The sequence below is a fragment of the Molossus molossus genome, unplaced genomic scaffold, assembly GCF_014108415.1.
Source record: "Molossus molossus isolate mMolMol1 unplaced genomic scaffold, mMolMol1.p scaffold_m16_p_14, whole genome shotgun sequence".
NCBI classification, from domain to species: Eukaryota; Metazoa; Chordata; class Mammalia; order Chiroptera; family Molossidae; genus Molossus; species Molossus molossus.
Genome location: NW_023425349.1, coordinates 35,000,679 through 35,021,348, shown reverse-complemented (window position 1 = coordinate 35,021,348; position 20,670 = coordinate 35,000,679). Strand labels below are relative to the sequence as shown.

The window sequence follows — 20,670 nt, the reverse complement described above, 5'->3', positions numbered from 1 at the left end:
TACTCTTTATCACTCACTGGCTGAAAGAAGTCTCCATTCACAAACTTCCCCTAGCCTTGGAACTCCCCAGGCTCAAAGAAGGAAGGGACCAGGACAGGGGACCCCACACTATCATTCCAACCCAGGCAGCCCCAGAGTCTGCCCATTTGTGTACCATCACACTCTGGACATTTGAGGGCTCTGCCTCCCACTCCTGAGCCCCCCACTTTCCCCACCCAGGTCCACCTCATTCCAGGCCTCCCACCCTAGCTCTCCAAAGCAGTTCTATCAGAATCAGCTGCGAGTTTGTGCTGATCTGTTTCTAATCGCTGGGGCCTGGTTCAGGCTTGCCCCCCCCCCCAATATTGATTCCATTATTTGGAGAGTCATTGACGTCAGGGGCCTGGATGGGTGCCAAAACAGCCCTTTCTCCAGGCCTGGGCCAGGGCCCAGCCCCCCATCCCATGATTTCACAAAGGGGCCCAGAAAGGTCAGCTGAAGGACCAAGGTCACATGGCATCTGCCTCCAGAGGCTAGGTTCTTTTTACCTTTGTGGGACCACTGTACAGCTCCCTTCTCCTTCAGAGAGGGGCTACACAGAGGCCTGGGAGTCAGAGGTCAGGTGGGGGTGCCTAAAAAAGGGGATGTGCAAGAATCTCATTGGAACTTGGGCTGTAAGGGAGACTTCTAAGAGAAGGAATGGGGACAATGGCTCAGAAACGTCTAGTTGGGCCCTGGCCAGTGTGGCTTAGTTGGTTGGGCATCGTCCTATGCACTGAAAGGTTGCTGGTTTGATTCCCTTGTTGTGCAGGAGGCAGGTGATCCATGTTTCTCCCTCACACTGATGTTTCTTTCTCTCTTCCTCTCCCTTTCTCTCTAAAAATCAATTTTTTTTATTAATTTTTGTTAAAAATCAATTTTAAAAATCTTTTTAAAAGCCCGGCCTGGCCCTGGCCAGTTTGGCTCAGCGGTTAGTGTTGGCCCGCGGACCAGAGAGACCCAGATTTGGTTCCCGCTAAGGGCATGTACCTCAGTTGCAGTTTGTCCCCGGCCCTGGTTGGGGTTATGTGCGTGGCAACCACCTGATGTGTCTCTCTCACATTGATGTTTCTCTCTCTCTCTTTCCCCCCTCTCTCCCTCCAGCTCTATCTGAAGATAAATGCAAAAATGTCCTCGGGTGAGGATATAAATAAATAAATAAATGCCCAGCCAGTGTTGCTCACTGGTTGAGCGTTGACCCATGCACTAAGAGGTCACTGGTTCAATTCCTGGTCAAGGCACATGCCCAGGTTGTAGGCCAAATCCCCAGTGGGGGGCATGCAGGAGGCAGCCAAATGATGTTCTCTCTCATCAATGTTTCTATCTCTCTCTCCCTCTCCCTTCCTCTCTTTCTAAAAATCAATAAAGAAAAAAACATTTTTTAAAATTTGCATTTCATTAAAAAAATTATTTTTTAAAAAAAGAAAGAAAAGTCTAGTTGAGGAAGATTTTTTTCTTTGCCGCACATTTATTTTGGAACATCCTGAAGCTGGACTTGAAATGTTTATTACTAATGGCTTGATTTTTATGTCTGATATCAGATGTATCTCCTGATCATCTCAGAAGGAAATTCTCTGCAGTGCAGGATAACAGATTACCCTAAACATTGCCATAATCTGACTAACTGGCAACATTAGTTTTATAAATCTTTGTTCCATGTAAAACAAAGGTCCTGTCTCTGGTGCATCTCCTGCCATGCTGCCTCAGTTTCCCCATACTCTCCCAGTCTCTCCTGGCTCTGTGTCTATCTGATCAAGATGCAGCCGCTGCTACACCAGCCAACATTGGCAACTCCTAGGCTCTGGCTGGACAGTGTATTTTTAAGATCCGAACCCTGTGTTCTCAGACAGCCGTTAATAATCAATACAGAGAGTCCGTAGTGCCCACACCAGCTTAACAACCTCAAAGCCCAGCCTCAGAGGCTCAGAGATGGGGTCCATTGCCTCAGCTAGAGTCTAAGAAACTCAGAACTAGAGAGAGGGACATGCTCACAACAACATGGGGAAAGACTTTCCCACTTTCTGAAAAATCCTGAAGCTGGAGAGAGAACAGAGGTGACCTCTGACCTCTGCCATGAAATCAGGGTTATTGCCCTGCCCCAGTCTTCCCTAGTCCAGACCTTTTCAAGGAAGAAGCTGCCTATCCTCTGCTCTCCTTCCCCAAGTACAAGGAAGTCCTTCCTTTAGTGTAGCCTACAAATTACTCAGGGGTCTTTCCAGTGAAACAGGGGTATACAACAGAGGCCGTTGGGTCTCAAGCCAGAAACCCCAGGGAAGTCCCATCTCCCTGTGGTCTGTCCCACTCAATGATTCATTTCTCAATAATTATTAATCACCTAATCCCTCCTAGGTATTAGGGGTTACGGTTCTCACCATGAGATGCACTCAATCTGATGGGAGAGAAAAAGATGTATTGTTTAATCAACACAGCCCTCCTACTGTGTACCAGGTCTGTGCCAGGGGCAGGGTACATGAGGGGAGCAAAGCAGACCCAGTCCCTGGGTCCCACAGAGCCTACAGGCAATTACTATGCAACCTTGCTGAGTATTGTAAGGGGAAAGTATAGTGTATGGTAGGGTATACTGACTGCTCGGGTCTGGAAAACCAATCCTCCTACAGGACTGAGAACTCTTCAGTCCATTTCTAAACTCCAGGACCAGCTCTTGCGCTGACCAGAAGTCACCACCATAGTCTAACTTCAGTTCCTTCCACTATAGTTCTAGCCCCAGCTTCTGGGAGTTGGTTCCCCACAGAGGCAGAGTCTAACTCTGTCCCCACATCTGCCCCAGCTCCTCCTTCCACCTCTGCCCCTCCCCAGAGCTCCCACCTCTGATGACCCCCAACCCAGAATGGCTCTGTTCTTTGGGGGCTCTTTGCCTTCTGCAGAGGCAAATGGGTGGGGTGATGACCTCAGTGCTCTTGGCCCACAGGGACCACTTGTCTTCCCAACTCCTCCCCACAGGAAGCCAGGAGCCCTAGTGGGTGTGGGTCATTCAGGACCACAAGGATTTACACAGCTGATGTCCCATGGTTGGCCTGAAGGAGGGGGGTCAGCTCTCTCTTCTCAGCCTCCTTGTTCTCTGGGACACCCCCCTCAACAAACCAGGCACACATGGTCCCCCCCAACTCATCTGCATTTCAAAGAAAATCTACCCCATATGTTTCCAATTCATTTACACTTCAACTCACTCACCATGGGGGGGCAGAGAGCAGGGTGCCTTTCCTCCAAGGGCCCCACCCTCCTAGGAGGGCTGGAAAGCATGTGTCCCCTTCAGGGACAGGAAACAGTTATGGCCCAGTTATCTGAGCCTGAGGACCAGGTCCTGACGTCCCGGGCTTCCTTGGGGTGATGGTGGTGCACCTCAGGTACCCCACCCGCTGGCCCTATAGTGGAAAGGCATGTAAAGCTCAGAGTGTCTCCAAGGTAGGTGGAATGCTAGAGGTGGCTGTGACCTAGCCCAAAACAATCCCCATCCCCCATCCCCCATCCCCCAGAGCTGTTCTGAGAAGAGTGGAGAACCTGGGCATTCCTTGGAGACAGGATAAAGGCTCAACAGGCATTCCAAGAGACACTGCAAGTAATAACATAACTTGGCCCCTACTCCTCTTTAGCCAGGGCATAAAAAGAGAAAAGGATGGGTTCAAATCCAGTCGCTTCCTCCAGCCACCTTTTCAGGGGCTACCACCTTCCTTAGAATCAGAGATTCAACACCCTTAAAGGATCAAAGGAGCCAGAGGTCTACCCCTCACCAGATAATCTTCATACCCTTCCCATGTGTGGTAAGGGTGACTGAGATGGGGGAAATGTCTTGGGAGGGCATGAGTCTTATTTCCCCACACCTGACTCTCTCTACCACAGAAGGGATAGGCCAAAACTATTTAAGGGGACTGTGCATGAACAAGGCACATGGGAGACTCTAAGGGTACATATCACCCCTTTACCAAAAATCTACTCAGACCTTCCTGCCAAGAGCCTAGTATCCTTGGCAAAGTAAAGGCAGAAAGGTTTAACTGGTCAATGTTTTTGTGGTAGGCAGTTAGATAGACATGAGCAGAGCAAGGATGATGGGCCAGGTACAGAAGGTCACCAGGGTGGAAAGCCCCAGGTGCTTAACAACAGACAATTGTAGGATAGGACATCATCCCTAGGGTGACTTTTCCTCCCCTGGCATATTTCTGGTCATTTGGTTCAGACTACTGATAACATCTAGGTCTCAGTTGTATTTCCGCTCCAGGCTCAGAAAAGCACCAAAACCAGACAAGGTTGACCTCAGGATCCCCTGCCTGGCACCAACCAATCAGTGGAGATCCCAACCCTGAAAGGAATAGTCTATTGAGATCCTCAATAGACTGGGACCTTCCCTAAGATTTCCACCCTTAAAAGCTTGTAGGACAGAGGACCCAGCACACTCTCCCTCCAGGAGCATGCCCACCCCGCACCTTTCCCTTTCTCTTCTCTCTTCCCATCCTCCCAGATGCATCACCTTTACTTCCTCACTTCTAAGCTCCAAGGGCCCTTCCTTTGCCTCTATAATCTGTTTCCTAAAACCATTTCTTCAAATAACTGCTTCTTCTACCCCTGTGATTTTCTAAATAAATTTTTTCTTACAGTTTGAGTCTTGGCTTTGAATTCTTTCTTAGCCAGAACTCAAGTACCAAGGTTGCTGAATCCAGGTCTGGTCTGACCCCACTGGTCTAACACCTGGTGCCTTCCCTCTGCTGCCAATATTTTTACCACCACCCTCTCCAACAGCCCACTTCCCAAATGAGGGATGTGACCATGCATGTATCCTTACAAATCTTGAGCAGTCGATATTCCTCACCCCAACTGCCTGATATACACCATAAACCAAAAGAAAGCACGGGTGTATTTGAATATGAATTCTAAATTCCACTGGGAGTGTGAACACCACAATCCTAGTGTGCATTTGAATATTTGAGCCCCAGGATAAAAGTGTAACTGGGTGTGATTCTAAGTGTGAACCCCAAGGCCCCCATGTGAATATGAAAGCCTCAAGATGGAAGCAAGGAATCTGAATGTGAGCACTAGGGCCCTAATTCAAGTCTGAGTATAAGCCCCAGGATGGAAGGGTAAGTTTAATGTAATTACCAGAAATGTCCGTCTGAGTTTGAACTTCAAGATGTTAGTACAGGTTTGTGTGCGAACCCAGGTCCCAGGGTGCATCTAACACTAAGCCCCAGGACTATAGTGTAGGTTCCAGGATTCCCATTCAAGTCAGTATAAATAAGCATTAGAGTCCTAGAGTAAGTGTGAGTGTGAGTCCCTAGTCTGAAGGGCCTTTTGAATGTGAGTAGTGGGGTTCATTTGTAAGTCTGAGTGTTAACACTGGGTCCTTAAGTGATCCCAGGACGGAAGTGTGAATCTTGCATGTGGGTCACTAGAGTTATAGTCTGAGACTGAATGTGAGTTCCAAGATAGAAGCGTGAGTCTATGAACCTGTGTCCTGTGTGAGGCCTTGAGTTCAAATATGAGCCCCAGGTTCCCCATGTGAGTCTGAGTCCCTAGTCTTTTTTTTTGTAGTAATATTTTTTATTGTTGACAGTATTACAGATGTCCCCGTTTCCACCACTTTGCCCCTTTCTACTCAGCCACCACCCACCCCAGCCTTCACCACACAATTGTCTGTGTCCATGAGCTATGCATATATGCATATAAATTATTTGATTAATCTTTTCCCATCTCCCCTCATGCCCCTCCCCTCTGAGATCTCAGGCTGTTCCATGTATCCCTGACTCTGGAACTATTTTGTTGGTTAGTTTATTTTCTTCATTAGATTCCACATGTAAGTGAAAGCATGTGATATTTCTTTCTCTGACTGGCTTATATCACTTAATGTAATAATCTCCAGGTCTATCCATGCTGTCGCAAAGGGTAAGAGATCTTTCTTTTTTACAACTGCATAGTATTCCATTGTGTAAATGTACCACAGCTTTTTTATCCATTCGTTTATTGATGGGCACTTGGGTTGTTTCCAGATCTTAGCTATTGTAAATAACCTGAGGCCCTAGTCTTAATGTGACTCTGGGTATGAGCCCCAGGATGTGTGAATGGAGTAAGTTCCAGGGTCTCAGCATGAGTCCAACTGTAGGCCCTAGGCTCCCGGTGACATTCTGAGCATGAACTCTAGGTCTGTGCAAATCTGTAAGCCAAGTCAGGAGAGAAATGTGAATCTAAGTGTGAGCCTAGAGTCCAAGTGTGAGTCTTATTGTAAACTCCTGGGTTTAAGTATAAACCCCAGAATGTAAGTGTGAATCTGAGTGTGAGTCCCATTGTTCTGGTGTAATGCTGAGTGTGAGTCATGTACATTTAAGTATCCCAGTGTGAATCTGAGTATGAATTCCAGAACCCCAAGAAGACTTGAATGTGAACTTTAAATTCCTAGTCTTTGGATAAGGCTAGGGTCCCAGATGGAGTATTAGCCCTGATGGAATGCGAACCTTAGTTCCCTGTCACCAATCCTGACCAGGAGCCCCAAGAACCAATCCAGAAGATTTGTGTGGGTTTTGACCGTGGAGACAGGGAGGCACAGTTTATTGAGACACAGGGGCCCTTCCACTCCCACCCCCTAGCCCAGGCTAGCCCTACAGCCACAGGACTATCTAACTGTTGAAGCCCCATCCTCACACATGCAATGGTACTACCATCACACCCAGAATTAGACACAAAAATACATTCAGTTTTTCAGAGCCCCCGGATGGACAAGAATTATAGGTGCACAAACACACCCAGCATTTCAGACTCCCACCACCTCACTGATTACAGCCACGTGAACACCCCCAGTGACAGACACAATTATAGCAAGTATTACAGGCAAAACAACTAATGTTACAGACACACTCCTAAAGAGACATGCAGACAAACATTCAGTGTTTCAGACAAGCTGCCAGCCACACAGACACACACAGACGCTTCTCAAAGAGAGACTAGTCGGAAAGAGAAAGAAAATCCTTAATTTTCAACAAGGCGTGAAATAGTCCTGCCCGCCTGAAGCTACTGGAGGGGGGAGGGGGCCAAGGGAGCGAGCAGCGCGAGAGCTAGACGCAGGAGGAGAGGCTCCTGAGAGGAGGAGAGCTGTCCGTCTGGTGACCTCCCTGCGGCCCAGCCCCCACGCACGAGAGATAACACTACTCCGAACAACACAGGGACACTCAGGCCGGCTCCCACAGAGCCGCACTGGAGGAGACACACACCGGCAGACTCACAAAGAGATGGGAATACATTGCAAGCGGACTCACACGGACACGCAACACTGGAGGACTTACTTACAAAAGGACACTGGAGGAGACCCACTACGTGGAGAGACATCCAAGCATACTCACGGGGAAACCACGGAGAGGCTCATGCCGACACACACATATACACACCACGGGGATTCACACGGACACACAGACACTGGCAGACGTGTCAGTTCACACCCCTGGGCGCTTTGAAGTCCAGATTTCTGGCAGAGAAGGAAGCCGCCTCCGGGCGCGCGGGGGGTCAGTGCGACCCCCAGCTCAGGAATTTTCCCAGACCCGGGCGCACTGCTGAGGGGTGAGGGAGAACTGGGACGCTAGGACAATCCGCCCCGGCCACCTCCCCCAAGATGATTGTCCGCCCCCACTACCACCACGCCCAACCCCCCCCTCCGCCTTGCCCGGACGTGGGGGGGCCTCCTCTCCTGCGCCCCGGCCCCCGAGTTTGCGGGCAAAGTTTCCTGTGAACTTTCCTGTCTCCCACACCCGTTTGCGGGCCCACGCGGGTCCCTCCCTCTTCCCGCACGCACGAGGGCCACGGGTCTGTCGGTCAGCCCGAGGGTTTGAGGGTTCGGCCACGCTCGACCCGCCACCGGGTACTCACCGCGCCCTGGACAGTCGGGGCTCCGCGCCTCGTCCTTCTATCGCCCCCGGCAGGGAGCGCGGAGCTAACACTGCTGCCGGATCCTGCCGCCGAGCCCTGCGCCGCGCCGGCTGGAGGAGCCGCCGCCGCCGCTGCCGCCGCCGCCGCCGCCGCCACCGCCGCCGCCGCCGCCCGCTCTGCACCGGCTCCTCGGCGCTCGGCGGCTTTAACCCCCCCATCCTCCTCCCTCCCTCGCGCGCTCCCTCCCTCCTTCCCTCGCCATGTGACCGCGGGCGCCCGCTCGGCCGCGCGCGCCCTCGGTCCCCTCCCCCTCCCGCCTTGTCTCCCCGCGCCTCCGCGGCCGCGCGCCACGACCCCCCTCCTGGCCACGGCCCCCGCGCGCCCCCGCCTTGGCCCGCTCCCGTGCCCGGCACGCGCAGCCCGCTTGCGCGGGCACACTCACCCTGCGCAGGCCTGTGAGCCCCTCTCCGGGTCGCCTCGAGCTGGCACGCGCCACCCCCACCCCTCTGACACACTTGCCCGCACTGGCACGCGTGGCCGCCTCACATTCGCCCTTTCTCGGAAACGCCCTCCAGACAGCAGTGACCCCCGCGCTTCACGCGCAGCCCTGACCGCGGGTCTCAAAGACGCGCGCGCACACATACCCACACCCACTCCGCCGAATCCCCTAGAGCCGCTGGGCGCGCACCCATCCCCCGGGGTCGCTCATTCACACTCACTCCTTCACCCAGCCTTGGCCAGGTCTCTGCTGAGCACACTCCCGCACGTTCAGGCCCTGACTGCCTCGTACCAACACCCTAGCACACCCCGGGCCAACTCTCGGGGCCCTCCCGCCGGCATCTCCGTAAGAGGAGCTCGAGCCAGAGCGCCCAGGCCCCACTTTGGGCAGAGGACGCCAGCCGTCTCCGCCCCTCCCCTATTCCTACCGCCCCCAGCAATACACACACTCCCCTCGAGGCGGGAAGGGGGCTTTACGCTCGGATAATATGTAATGGACCAGGCTGGGAGCCCAGATCCTCGCCTCCCACCAAATCTCCGGTGACACCAGCACAACTACCTTCTCCTTCCTCACCCTCCGGACACCTGGCCTGGGAAGAAACCTCCACTGGGATTAAGGGGGTAGGGAGGGTGCGCCCTCTATGCCTGGACGGCACGCGCAAATTCGATGCTGGAGGTTTACCCCTGGAGTTTTCCTTATGCAGCCTGGGCCTCATAGGGGTCGGTGTGCTCCCTTCACTAGCCCCGGGCCTCCGGTCTAGCTACAACAATGGGGGAAGGGGTTAGGTTAGACAAGCCGACCAACTTCTGAGGCCACGCGAGAACGAAACAGAAAGGGTGAATGCCAGAGGCGGAGTACGAGTGGCCCACTCCCATCTCCACCCCACGGATTTTTCACCTGACCTTTGACCCATAATCCCTGCGCCTTGCACCTCCAGGGAGCTGCTCCAGGGCTGCGGGCGGGAGAGGGGAAGGAAATATCTCACTATTTCCTCACACCTTCCCCAGTAGGCTGCCCAGAGCGCCCGGGCCCTTTCCCAACAAATGCCTCAGGGACGCCCGTTGCAGAGGAAAAACCTTCTTCCCGCCACTGGGCTTTTCACTTTCACTTCAGTGGCAGCAGAATCCCCTCAGTGCAACCGGCAGGGGTCAGCGGGGCTGAGGCTCAGAGAGGGCCGGCTGGGGTTTAAGGACACACAGAACCTTAATAGTGGCACCCAGCTGAGACCAGCCCACCCCCACCCACAGTAGGTGTCCCCTATCCAGCCTCTCTGGCGCCCCAACCTCCAGGTCCCTGGGCCCCAGACGAGAACGAGATGGTGAGTACCAGGAGGGAATGGGGGTGGGGGCGGCAGAATCTTTGGGGGTCTGAAATTGCCCCTTTTCCTGCACAGAAACGGGGCCTGGTTGTGATTGGGTACTCAGGAGGCCGCCCCTCTCCTGGTCGGAGAGCAGGGGTCGTGATCGGTGGGTCGCTGGTGGACTGACTTGACCTCGGAATCCTCTAGCGTCCCGGGCTCAGCCTTTCTGCCAGGTTGAGCGCAGTGGTGAGTTCCGCTCCGACCAACGTGTCTGCTTGGGGACCCGGAGGCTGAGTGCTTAAATACGCGGGCGCTGGGGCAGGTCCCGCGCTGGGCAACCGGGAACCGTGAGCCGGACATGTATGTATAACAGAATTAACGAGGACTAGAGAGGCTCAGGTAGGACCGGATCCCGGCGTCTGTCCAGCCGCAGTTCCTCCGGGCGCAGCACCCAGCGGCTGCGACCACGCGCACTTTCCCGGAGCCGCAGCGACACCTGGCGAGCAGTGCAGGACGCGTTCCCCCTCTGGCTGCGGCTACTGCACAGAGGCAGCGCCCACCTACGAACAACCAGAGTACGGCCTCATCTCCCTCTCGCTTCCAGCACCTGGCCCAGAACTGATTCTCCTCCCACCTGAGCTGGGCAACAGATTACTCGTGGGTTTCCGCTCCTGCCGCCTCCACACGAGCTTCTGAGCTTCCTAAACCTCCGTGTTGAGCCCTCCTGGACCTCACTGTCGTGGGGGCAAAGTCAGGCTTCTTAGACGAAGCTTAAAAGCCCTTACAGAATCTAGTCCTGTCTCCTCTGCAGCTTTACTAGGCACCTCCATCCCCGGCCTCCCAAGCTTTGCCGCAGCTCATTTTCTCACGTTTCCTTAAGCCAAATCCCAGTTAACCCTTCCCCGTCCCATCCCATCTTCATCATGCCTCTCCCATAAGGGCAGCAGGAAATAACGCCCCCAGTTCGGAGCCCTAGTGCCTTGCAAGTGATGGGGATCTCAGGTTTTATATCCCTAAACGTAGAGTACCTGGAGTTTTATACCCAGCATTAAAGAGGGCTCTGTGGCAGGGCTTTTGGCTCCATCCTCTTCTATCCTGGCAAGTGACCTAAGTTTGGACCACCTCTCATTCCCCACCCTCAGGAGTCAACTGTGCCATCCCAAGCCTTTGGGTAGCAAGTACCCTTCCCCATTCCCACTGATGTGTGTCCTAAAGGAAGGAGAGCCCCTCATGCCTAACCTCCCGTGGTCTAACTTTTCCAGTGCTCCTTCCGAAGCGGTGTTTATTACTAACCTGTGATACCACCAGAAAGTTAAGCCATGGGGCACATACCTGGCTACCCAGTCACAAATACTCACACACAGGCTGTGTCTTTCCTACAAATGTCAAATACATCGTCATGTAAAGTCACACACCCAGTCTCAAAGAGTCAAACCCCTATATTTAACCTCCGATGTGGCACAGGGTCCAGGGTCCCCTGCTTGGGACTGGAAGCTAGAGATCCCAGAAGGGAGAAAATCCCTGATTCACTCGCTTATGCACGAGACCCACACATAGGCACAATCACATAGCCATGTACTCAGTTACACCGCATGTCACACAGGCACACACGTGGAGTCACACACTCTCTCAATCACACAAAGTCCCATGCTGGGGTTTGGCGATCCGGGAGGGCTCCAGGAGGCGGTTACGTAAACGCCCTCACATCCCGCCCCCCCCCCCCTCGCTCCTCCTCACCCCTGGCCCCCCTGCTTCCTCACGCAGTGCCAGCGCCCGGGGCGGCTTGGCCGAGGCCCGGGAACAGCTCGGCCTCGCGGAGGCTCCAGGCGCCGAGAAACCCGATCCTGACACAGCCCTAGGCCGAGCAAGGAAGGGGGGGCAGAGCACCCCCCACACACACACACTCAGGGTCCAGCCCAGCCCCCCTGGGACGACTCACTTCCCATCCAGACAGCTCCCAGCACCATCCTGGGACAGCACCTAGGGCCCACTTAGGAAACCCCCATCCTTTTGGAATTCTGTCTTTTGAACCTTCACCTAAGTGTGCCCTGATCTTCCAACCTCTGGCACCAGAAAACAGATTTCCTAAAGGTATAGAATAGGCAAGGGCTGAAGCCATAAAGGGAGAATATAAGTATTCAACCTGGAATTGCCCCTAATTCTCTGGAGCTGACTCCCCTTCCCTCCTCACCTGGGCCCTCTAAAGCCACCCTGATAGAGGTGATTTCACTCTTGCTCCATGCCCCCCTCAGATCTGCTGTCAACTGATCCCAACATATTCTCTCAGAATTCAAATTTTTTAAAAAAAATCCAAGGCCTCCCCTTTTTCTCTTTGACATCCTTCCTTCCTACTTAGTTGGAAGTTCTAACTCTAGTCTAACCCCAGTTCCTCCTGTTTTGCAAAGAAGGAAGTTTGAGGGCAGCCTGAGACACTGGGGATGAAATCTCTGAAAGGAAGGATTAAGGTTCAGGAAACCCCTGAAAGTCAGGAGTCTAAGAGAAGGGGATAGAACGTCTGTGCCTGCCCCCAACATAAACTCCCATCTCACTCTGCAGCCCAGACTCTATTTTTTTTTAAAATAATAGTTTTTTGGTATCTGCCTCTGCTCCTGAGGCTCAGGCAAAAAGGGAATTTCCCCCATGTTCTCTGTTAATGAACAAAACATTTCATGTTGAAATTCCTCCTCTGCCCCCAGCCCAGTGTCTCCAGGGTCCCCCAACCTGACCAAGCAGGGGAACTACTAGGATGGAAGTAACAGAGTAGGGGGCAGCCCCCAGGGGAAGCATAATTTACATTAGGGGGTGTGTGTTTTTTCATAAATAATTAGGGTGGCTTTTTCTTTTAACTTTTGGCTAAAATCACCCACTCCTGTGGCAGCTTCCCAGAAAGGGCGGCAGGAAGGGCGGCTGGAGCTGTCCCGAGGCCCAGGACATGGCCCCCCTCCCCTGGGCGAGGAGCCTTCTCCAAGTTGTTTTCCTGGTCTCTTCCTCTTGGATGTTTTTTTGATTATTAATCACATTTTCCATCCACAGGCTTGGTCCAGACCCCCTCCCCCTGGGGTCAGGGCTGGACAGAGGAAGGTGGGGCAGTCTCCAGGAGGATGAGTTGGGGACAACATAGTCAGTGACCCCTGGTTTTGGCTGACCTGAAAGAGACTCATTGGCATGTCACAGATCCTATCCTCACCAACCTAGTACATAGTAGGACCTTAATAAACACAAGTAGAGTATATGAATGAACAGGTATCCAGCTTTCACAGCACAGAGCTGGTAATGGAAGGCAAAGCCCCTAGTGTCAATCCCCTTATGCCACAAATAGGGAAACAACTCAGAGAGGGAGAGTCACCTCCCCAAAATCACACAGCAAGTTAGTGCCAGGGTCAGAGCAGGACTCCAGGAATGCTGATGGCTCCCCCATTTATAAGGCAGTCAATACATATTTATTGAGCACCTACTAAGTGCCAGGCATTGATCCAAGTGATTGCATACAGCAGTGAACCAAACAAAAATCCCCACCCTTTCATGGGTATGGAGCAACTAGAATGCCACACAATGCTGGTGCATGTATAAGTTGTTACAACCACTTTAAAACGCTGTTTGGCAAGATCTGCTAAGCTGAATATATGTATATCCTCTGACCCAGCAATTCCACTCCTAGATATATACCCAAAAGAAATTATTGTCGAGTTCACAAAGAACATTCATAGCAGTTTTATTCATAATAGCTTCAAATTGGAAACAACCTAAATGGATACATAGATTGTGATACAGTAACAGTAATGGAAAAGAATCAACTATAGCCTTACAGAACAAAAATGAATAAAGCTCACAGACAAAATGTTGAGCAAAGAAAAAAAAAAAAGAGCCAGACACAAAAGAATACATATAGAGTGATTTCATTTATATGAAGCTCAAAAACAGGCAAAACTCATTTATGCCGATAGAAGTTGGAATCGCAACTTCCAATTGTTGGGGGAGGAGGGCATGTCCAAGAGTGTACACACATATGTCAGAACTTAAGCTGTGCACTTAAGGTTTGTGCACTTTACTGTTTACTTTTTGCCTAAAAAAACAAAAATAAAAAACAAACATTTATAATCCCTTGCTCTCAAGGGACTCACATTCTAGTCAGGGAAGATGGATACTAACTGAAATAGGTGAGTGTATAATGTGAGTGCAATGTCTAACTCCATAGCCCCCTCCGGCAAGAGGTGACAACCTAAATGTTACCTAAGAGAAGACTAGACGAAGCCACTTTGCCCTCTCCCATAGTGCCACACTCTTTCGTTATAGTAGTTAGTGTGTCATTTTGCTACCTAGTTACTTGTGTGGTGCCTGTGAGCTCCACATTGAGTAATCTTGAGCTGGATCAGCCATAGAACAGGTTCTCCTAACAGTTGAAATCAGTTTAAATAAATGTTGAATGAATGAATGATGCAAGCAAGCAAGCGGGACAACATTGACCTGGGGAAGTAAAGTCCCAGGGCACAGGGGAGGAAGCCCATCTGGATGGTTCACGGCCTCGAGGGATGGGAATGAGGGTTTGGTATCCAGTAAAGGATTAAACAGACCCAGGAGGCAGGCTGAGTGGCCCAGAGACCACATCCTAAAGTACCTCTGGTGTTAAGGCCATGCTGGCCTGTAAAGGCATAAAGTAGGTAAGGAATGGAACCCAATTTTTTGATTTTTTGTTTTAGAGAGATCATTGAGGCTGCTGGGTAGAGGGTGGTGAGAAAAGCTAAGGCTGGAAGTGGGGCTGCCAGGGAAGAGGTATTTGCAGTGACCCATAGGCAAGAGACCTCCAGCCTGACCTGGGGCAGGGCCACGAACTCAAGATAGAGGACGGGGCTTTGGGGGAGACACTCAATACATCTTCTCCATTTGCTCCCATGAACCTTGGAGGAACCCCATGTCACTCTTTACATAGAGAACAGACCCCCTGGACACTTAGTTCAGTGTCTGCTCTCCCAAGAACCCTCCCCTTGGGTGATCCTGGGGTCTGGGTTAAGTTTGGAAAGAGAAGTAGATTGTCAGGGAAGGGCAGAGAACCCAGAGGGGTAGAGGCACAAGGGAGGACAGGAACACTAGGGGTTAGGGGAGTATATGTGTTTGAAGGTGGGAACAGGGACATGAACTTGCAAAAATTTGCATGCAACTAATTCCCTGCTCAGAAGCACAAAGTCTGTCTCATCCCCTCTCTCTCCCTCCCTTCCCACCCCAGTGGACACTGACCTTCTTCACCTCCCATTTTCCATGTAGGAAGCATATGTCTTCAAAGGATTGTCCCCTTCTAGTGTCAGCTCAGAGGCTGACCTTGATCCCTGCTGCTGTAGAGCTGCCTCCCTGATAACAGGGTTGGGCTTTCCAAATAGGACTGACCTGACAGACTGATGGCCATGTGGCCATAAGCTTTGCTCCCTCTCTTCATCTCCCACAGATCCATTCCCAGACAGCTTGCACTCTCCTTGGGCAGGCTGAGAGGGAAGAAAAGAGGTCTGGGTCCACCCCCACTCCTGAAATTCAACTATTGTGTTTTGGAAGACAGGGGACAATGAGAGCTTTGAAGACAATGCCAGAGATACCCAAGCCCAGGGAAACAGACAGAGGCAGAGTCCAAGAGAGAAAAGTGAATTAAATTCAATTTAATATACATTTATTAGCACCTACTGTGTGCCAGGCACAGAGGGAACATTGTGTACAAAAACACAGATGACTCCCAGGTTTTTGGCCCGAGTGACTACGAGATGACAGTGCCATTCACTGAGCTGGAGAGAGTTGGGGCTTGACATGTCCAGCTGAAGGGTCTGTGGGATGATAGCCAGAAGAGCTAAGGATGGGAAGACCAGAGAGGCTGAGAGAGGACTGTCTGTCTGTCTGGAGGTGTGTTGTCCCTGTCCAACAGCTCCCACTAGCCTCAGTACCCTCTGTACTAGTGCTGGTTGCATGGGCATTCATCAAAGTCTTAGACTGACCTGGGCATATGAGGGCCCTGGGAGATGGCAAGATCAGAGAGCAGGGAGAAGGTGTGATGAAGGGGAGGAAAGGACTGTCGCTGAAATCCTGGGAACCATGACTAAAAGACAGAGAGGTATAAGGAGAGCCAAGAGTCAGGGTTGTCATAGGACCAAAAAGAAGCCAAGTGATGCCAAAAAGAGCCCTGGGCTTTAGCAGCCAGGAGTGGGGTGAGGCCAGTGGGACCAAGCTGGTGCTATGGAGCTGGCTGATGTATACCCTCTGCCAGAGGCCTGTGAGCACAGTATAGGCATCTCCTTCCCCAGCCCTTCTGCTGTCTCTAGAGGCCTGCTTGGTCTGGGGTCTTCTCTCAGCCAGTCACAGGGGAAAAAGAGGATGAAAAAGTTGCCCTGCCCCCAGACTGCCATCCCTGAGTCCTTGGTTTCCGGCCTTCCCAGGAGGGTCCTGAGCCTTCCTCTAGCTTGGGAGCCTGCAGTGGTCAGGGTACCCTGGGGACCCTTGGCGTAATTAAAACCAGAACTAAGACATTAGAAACCATAACGTGGACTTCCCAGGTCCCCCAGGATAGCTGCTGGTTTCCTTCTTACCCCCATCCTCCCTGCTGCTGACAGCTCAGCTCTCCAGGCCCCCACCAGCTGGGCCAATGACCCTCCTCCTCCTCCCCAAACCAACTAGAAGGGGCTTCCAAACCAGAAGGCACCCAAAGCCAGCCCTTGGGGACTTCTTCTCTGTGTTCAGACAACCTCAGTGTATATTAGGCTAATCCCCCCATATGCTGTCATCCCCAAATTCTAATTTTAATCCTTCATTGCAGAACGTATCCTAGGGGTTGAAGTTAGACAATGGGAAGAATTTTTTAATAGTAAAAGAGGAGAGGTAGGAGATGTGGGGCAGGAGTACCTCCCAAGTAGCAGGTGCTCAATAAATGTGTGGGGAAGAAAGCATGAGTTTCAAAACCTGGGCCCCACCAGAAAAAGGTGCTGGTTGGGCCGGATCTGAAGCACAAGCAAGACAGGCTGCACAGGAAGGAAGAAAGAAGGGATTCTGTGGCCTCCCCTTCTCTCTCTGTCTGTGTGTGTGTGTCTCTCTCAGCTCTGATGTTTTCTCTGTCCCTCTGTCCCTCTCTCCCTCTGTGTCTCTATGACAGAAAGGACAGGAAGCCTCATGTTTGTGGGCCTGATGGGAAGGCCCTCCCCCAGCCTGATGATTCCCAGATTCCCCATGAGTGCTGGTATGAGAATCTGCCCCCACCTGTCTCTCTTCTTGGCTCTTCAGTGAAAGCAAAGGGTTCAAATACCTAATTCTACCACTTACTGGCTTTGTGGCCTCAGGCAAGTGACCTAATGTCTCTGTGCCTCAATTGCCTCAGGAGTAAAATGGAATCATAACACTGCCTATTTCCTAAAAATCTTGTGATGATTCAAGTAAATGAGATAATTCAGGCAAATGTTTAGCACAGTGGTGAGTGCTAGAGTCCCCTTCATCTTCAGGCTTTGGCTTTCTCTCCACTGATGTCTCTATGTCTCTTCTCTCTGTCAGTCTTTCTCCCCATCTTATCTATCTACATTATCCTCTGCCTCTCAGTCTTTGTCTCTCTCTCCATCTTTCTCCTGATCCTTTTTCTCTCCCTGCATCTGGCTCTGCCTGAAGCTCAATCCTCCCCCGACCCATCCCCAGAAAGCCGTGTTTGACCCTGCTCCAACCCCCATTGGCACAACCGGTCCTGGTCGGGTGAGGTGGGATGTCTGGGGAAGTTTTTAATTCAAACATGGAATTCCTGGAAGCAAAATCACGCCTGGGCCTGAACATATGTGAATCACATTTGATGGGAAGAATGATTGTGTCTGTGTCCTTTCTGGAGGGAGGAAAGCTGGGGGCTCAGCCTGGCAACCTCTTGGAGGAAGAGGGACTTGTCCTGACGGCATTGACCACCCCCACACCTGGGCCCAAGCCAGACCTCCCATGTTTAATGCCTGTCTGGAGGTAAGGCAACCTGCCCAGAGTCCAGGACCAAAATGGAATGCCCTGCACCTTTACATAAGGTGGTTTACCTGCCCTCAAAATACTCTGGCCCACCCTCATCCTACCTCCTGCTCTGAACTTCCCATACCCCATCCCAAACCCTGTATAAAGGCATGCTGCTTCCATAGATCCAGCTTCTCTCTCTCTCTCTCTCTCTCTCTCTCTCTCTCTCTCTCTCTATCTCTATCTCTATCTCTATCTCTATCTCTATCTCTATCTCTATCTCTATCTCTCTTAGCCTTGATCCATGTCTTTGGCAGCCTCACATGCTTTATCTCCCCAAACTGAGGCTGCCAAGTTTAGGAAACTATGGGGTTGAAGAATCTTGTGTTCTTCACCTGGACCAAAGAACTCCTTCTTGTGGAGGAGGGGGGTACACAAAAAGTACAGATGTCATTTCTATATCACTGTGGATCTGCGAAGAATGATGCTCTAGAACTGTAAAGTGAATGAAGGAGGGGCAAACAAAGAACCTCAAACAGGAAACTAGATGGCTGAGGCTTTAGCAGGCAGAAACATGGATAGACTGTGGAAAGGCTTCTGCTTGATTCTATGGCTCAGCAAGGAGTCTTCTCTAGGGGCCAGGATTGGTCTCAACTAGTCCCAGACGCCCCCATACCTGGGCCCCAGCCAGACCCCTCACGTCAGCCCTTAGGCAAAGGGCCAGATGTGTGAACCACTAAGACTTACCTCTCAGTTTCCCATTCCCGACACACCATTGCCTCAAAGTGCTCACAAGCTTCAAGGAGAGAGAGCTGAGACTATAGATCCAGAGAGGGAGAACCACTAAGCAGGGTCACACAGCAGGCAGAGGCTGGGACAGGAGCCCTGGTGTACTGGCAGCCAGCCTGGGCCTGTCACAGGGATCCTGTGACAACACTATGACAGCCCAGGCTTGAAACAGGATTCTATGTGGGAAAAGTACCTAGGAATCCTTGAACATGTGGATAGCCAGGCCAGGGATGGAGCATCTCATCAGGCAAGACAGATATGCAGCTTCCTATCCTTCCCATTAATTAGAGACAAGCATTGGGATAAGAAGTTCAAAGAGATCAGAGCAAAAGAGAGACAAGAGAACCTGGGAGAGAGACCAAGAAATAGACACAATCAGAGACAGAGTCAGGCACAAAAATAGAGATACAGAGAAAGAAAGATGTGAGTCAGAGATATAGAGACAGGGAGATGCAGGAGGGAGAGCCAAAGAATTAAAGACACAGAGACAGAGATAGGGAGACATGCGAAGTCAGAGAGAAACAGTGTCTCAGAGTCACAGAACATCAGTGACATGGAGTCAATGATATAAAGACACAGAGAAACTGAGATTGAGAGAGAGAAAAAACAGGAGAGAGAAATAGAGATAGAGAAGACAGGGAAAGACAGAGAGAGACAAAGACAGAAAGGTCAAGAGAGGCAGAAAGATGGAGACAGAAAGGCAAAGGGAGACAAAGACAAAGTGAGGCCAAAAAAGATATCAAAACAGCAGGAATGGGAAAAGCGAAGGACAGAGGAGCGTCTCCTTTTCTCTGGTCTCTCCAGCCTGGTCTCCCCAGGGTTTGGGCCCCCCTTGCTATTCTTTGGTTTCCATAGCAACAGGGAGGGCAGCACCAAATTTGCATATACATTTACATCCTTTCTTTCTGCATAATTCAACAGGTTCTGTGCATATTCATGAGACTGTGAGTGAAGGTGACTCTCTCAATCCCTGCTCAAAACCTGGCTGTGGTGTCCCCTGTTTGTAGTACATGGTCATGGCTCCAGGGCCCACCTCACAGACCCTGACCTGTCCCTGCCAGACCCTGCTAACAACATTCCCCCCCTGCTCCCCAAACAATGCCTTGTACTTTTCTACCTCCAGACCTTTCTTCAGGTGATGCCCGTCTGCCTGCCGGGTATGCCCTTCCCTCATCATCAGTACTGCTAATGGTACATGTGCATGCATGCACACATTTACTCACGTTTTTACACATGAACTCTAGTGCAGGGAGTGACCAATGCTCACCCTGGCTCCCTAGTTGAGGAGGCTCCTAAGTCATTCTTCTATCTGGGTGTTTCCATCAAAGAAGGGAGTACATGAAAGGATCACTGGGGTATAGGCTGAGCTCAAGGCTGACATATATACAGAGAGGAACCTGGGATACTGTGGCCTCCCTATGGAAACTGACAGACCCTGGTTATAGCCAGAATAATCACAGCTGGAATAGAGCCAAAAGGAGCCTCAAGAATAGAAAAACTGAAGTGACTCCAATGTTTGGGGAGAGGGTGCTAGGGCCAAGAATCCTCTCAAAGTGCCAGGCCTTGAAACTCTTGTGGGCTGGACAATGCTTCTCCAGGGCCTGATACAGCCACGATTTTGGTTTCAGCATCTCCCCCTGTATTCCTACAACAGCCTCCTCACTGCTCTTCCTGCCCTGTGCCCCCAATCTACCTTCCACACTATAGCAGCCAGAGATATCCAATATTAATCTTATATTCCATATTACTTCCTTCTTAAAGCTTTCAGTGACTTTCCATTGCCCTAAAGAAAAAGTCTAAGCTCCTTGGCTAGGCACTTAGGTCCTTCCAGTCTGGTCCCCACTTACCTCTGAGCCTCATCCCTCACACTTCTGCCTTGAACTTCAAGCTGCAGTGATCATTTCTATGCTCCTCTCACATCTATGTCTTAGCTCATGCCTATACTTTACCCAGAATGTCCTTTCCACTTCTCTTTTCCTGGAGATTCTACACAAGTATCACCTCCTCTTCTCTGAAGCTTTGCCTATCCCTAAAGACTGGACGAAGGACTATGAACTCCTGAAGTCTAATGAACTTCCTTCATTTCTGAACTCATCACACCAATAATGAAATTATCTATATGTGGTTATAGTCTTCAGGGGGCTGGAGGTTCCGAGCCCAGTAATATTTGTTACATCGTGGGTGATCATTAACTGTTTGTTGAATAACTGAGAGGTAAATGAGCCCACTGAAGGCCAAATTTCAAGCCTAGACAATCCTCTCTGTC

The 20,670-nt window shown here is 51.2% G+C and overlaps 1 protein-coding gene across 3 annotated transcripts in view; it reads right to left on the bottom strand.

The window, feature by feature from the left end:
* CNTFR (ciliary neurotrophic factor receptor) overlaps positions 1-7,991 on the bottom strand; it is a 40,628-nt gene extending 32,637 nt beyond the window's left edge. For all 3 annotated transcript variants that reach the window (XM_036261212.1, XM_036261213.1, XM_036261214.1), the window contains exon 1: positions 7,879-7,991. The gene's annotated coding sequence lies outside the window, so the exon portion shown is untranslated. The remainder of the gene's footprint in view (positions 1-7,878) is intronic.
* Positions 7,992-20,670: the final 12,679 nt, after the last annotated feature.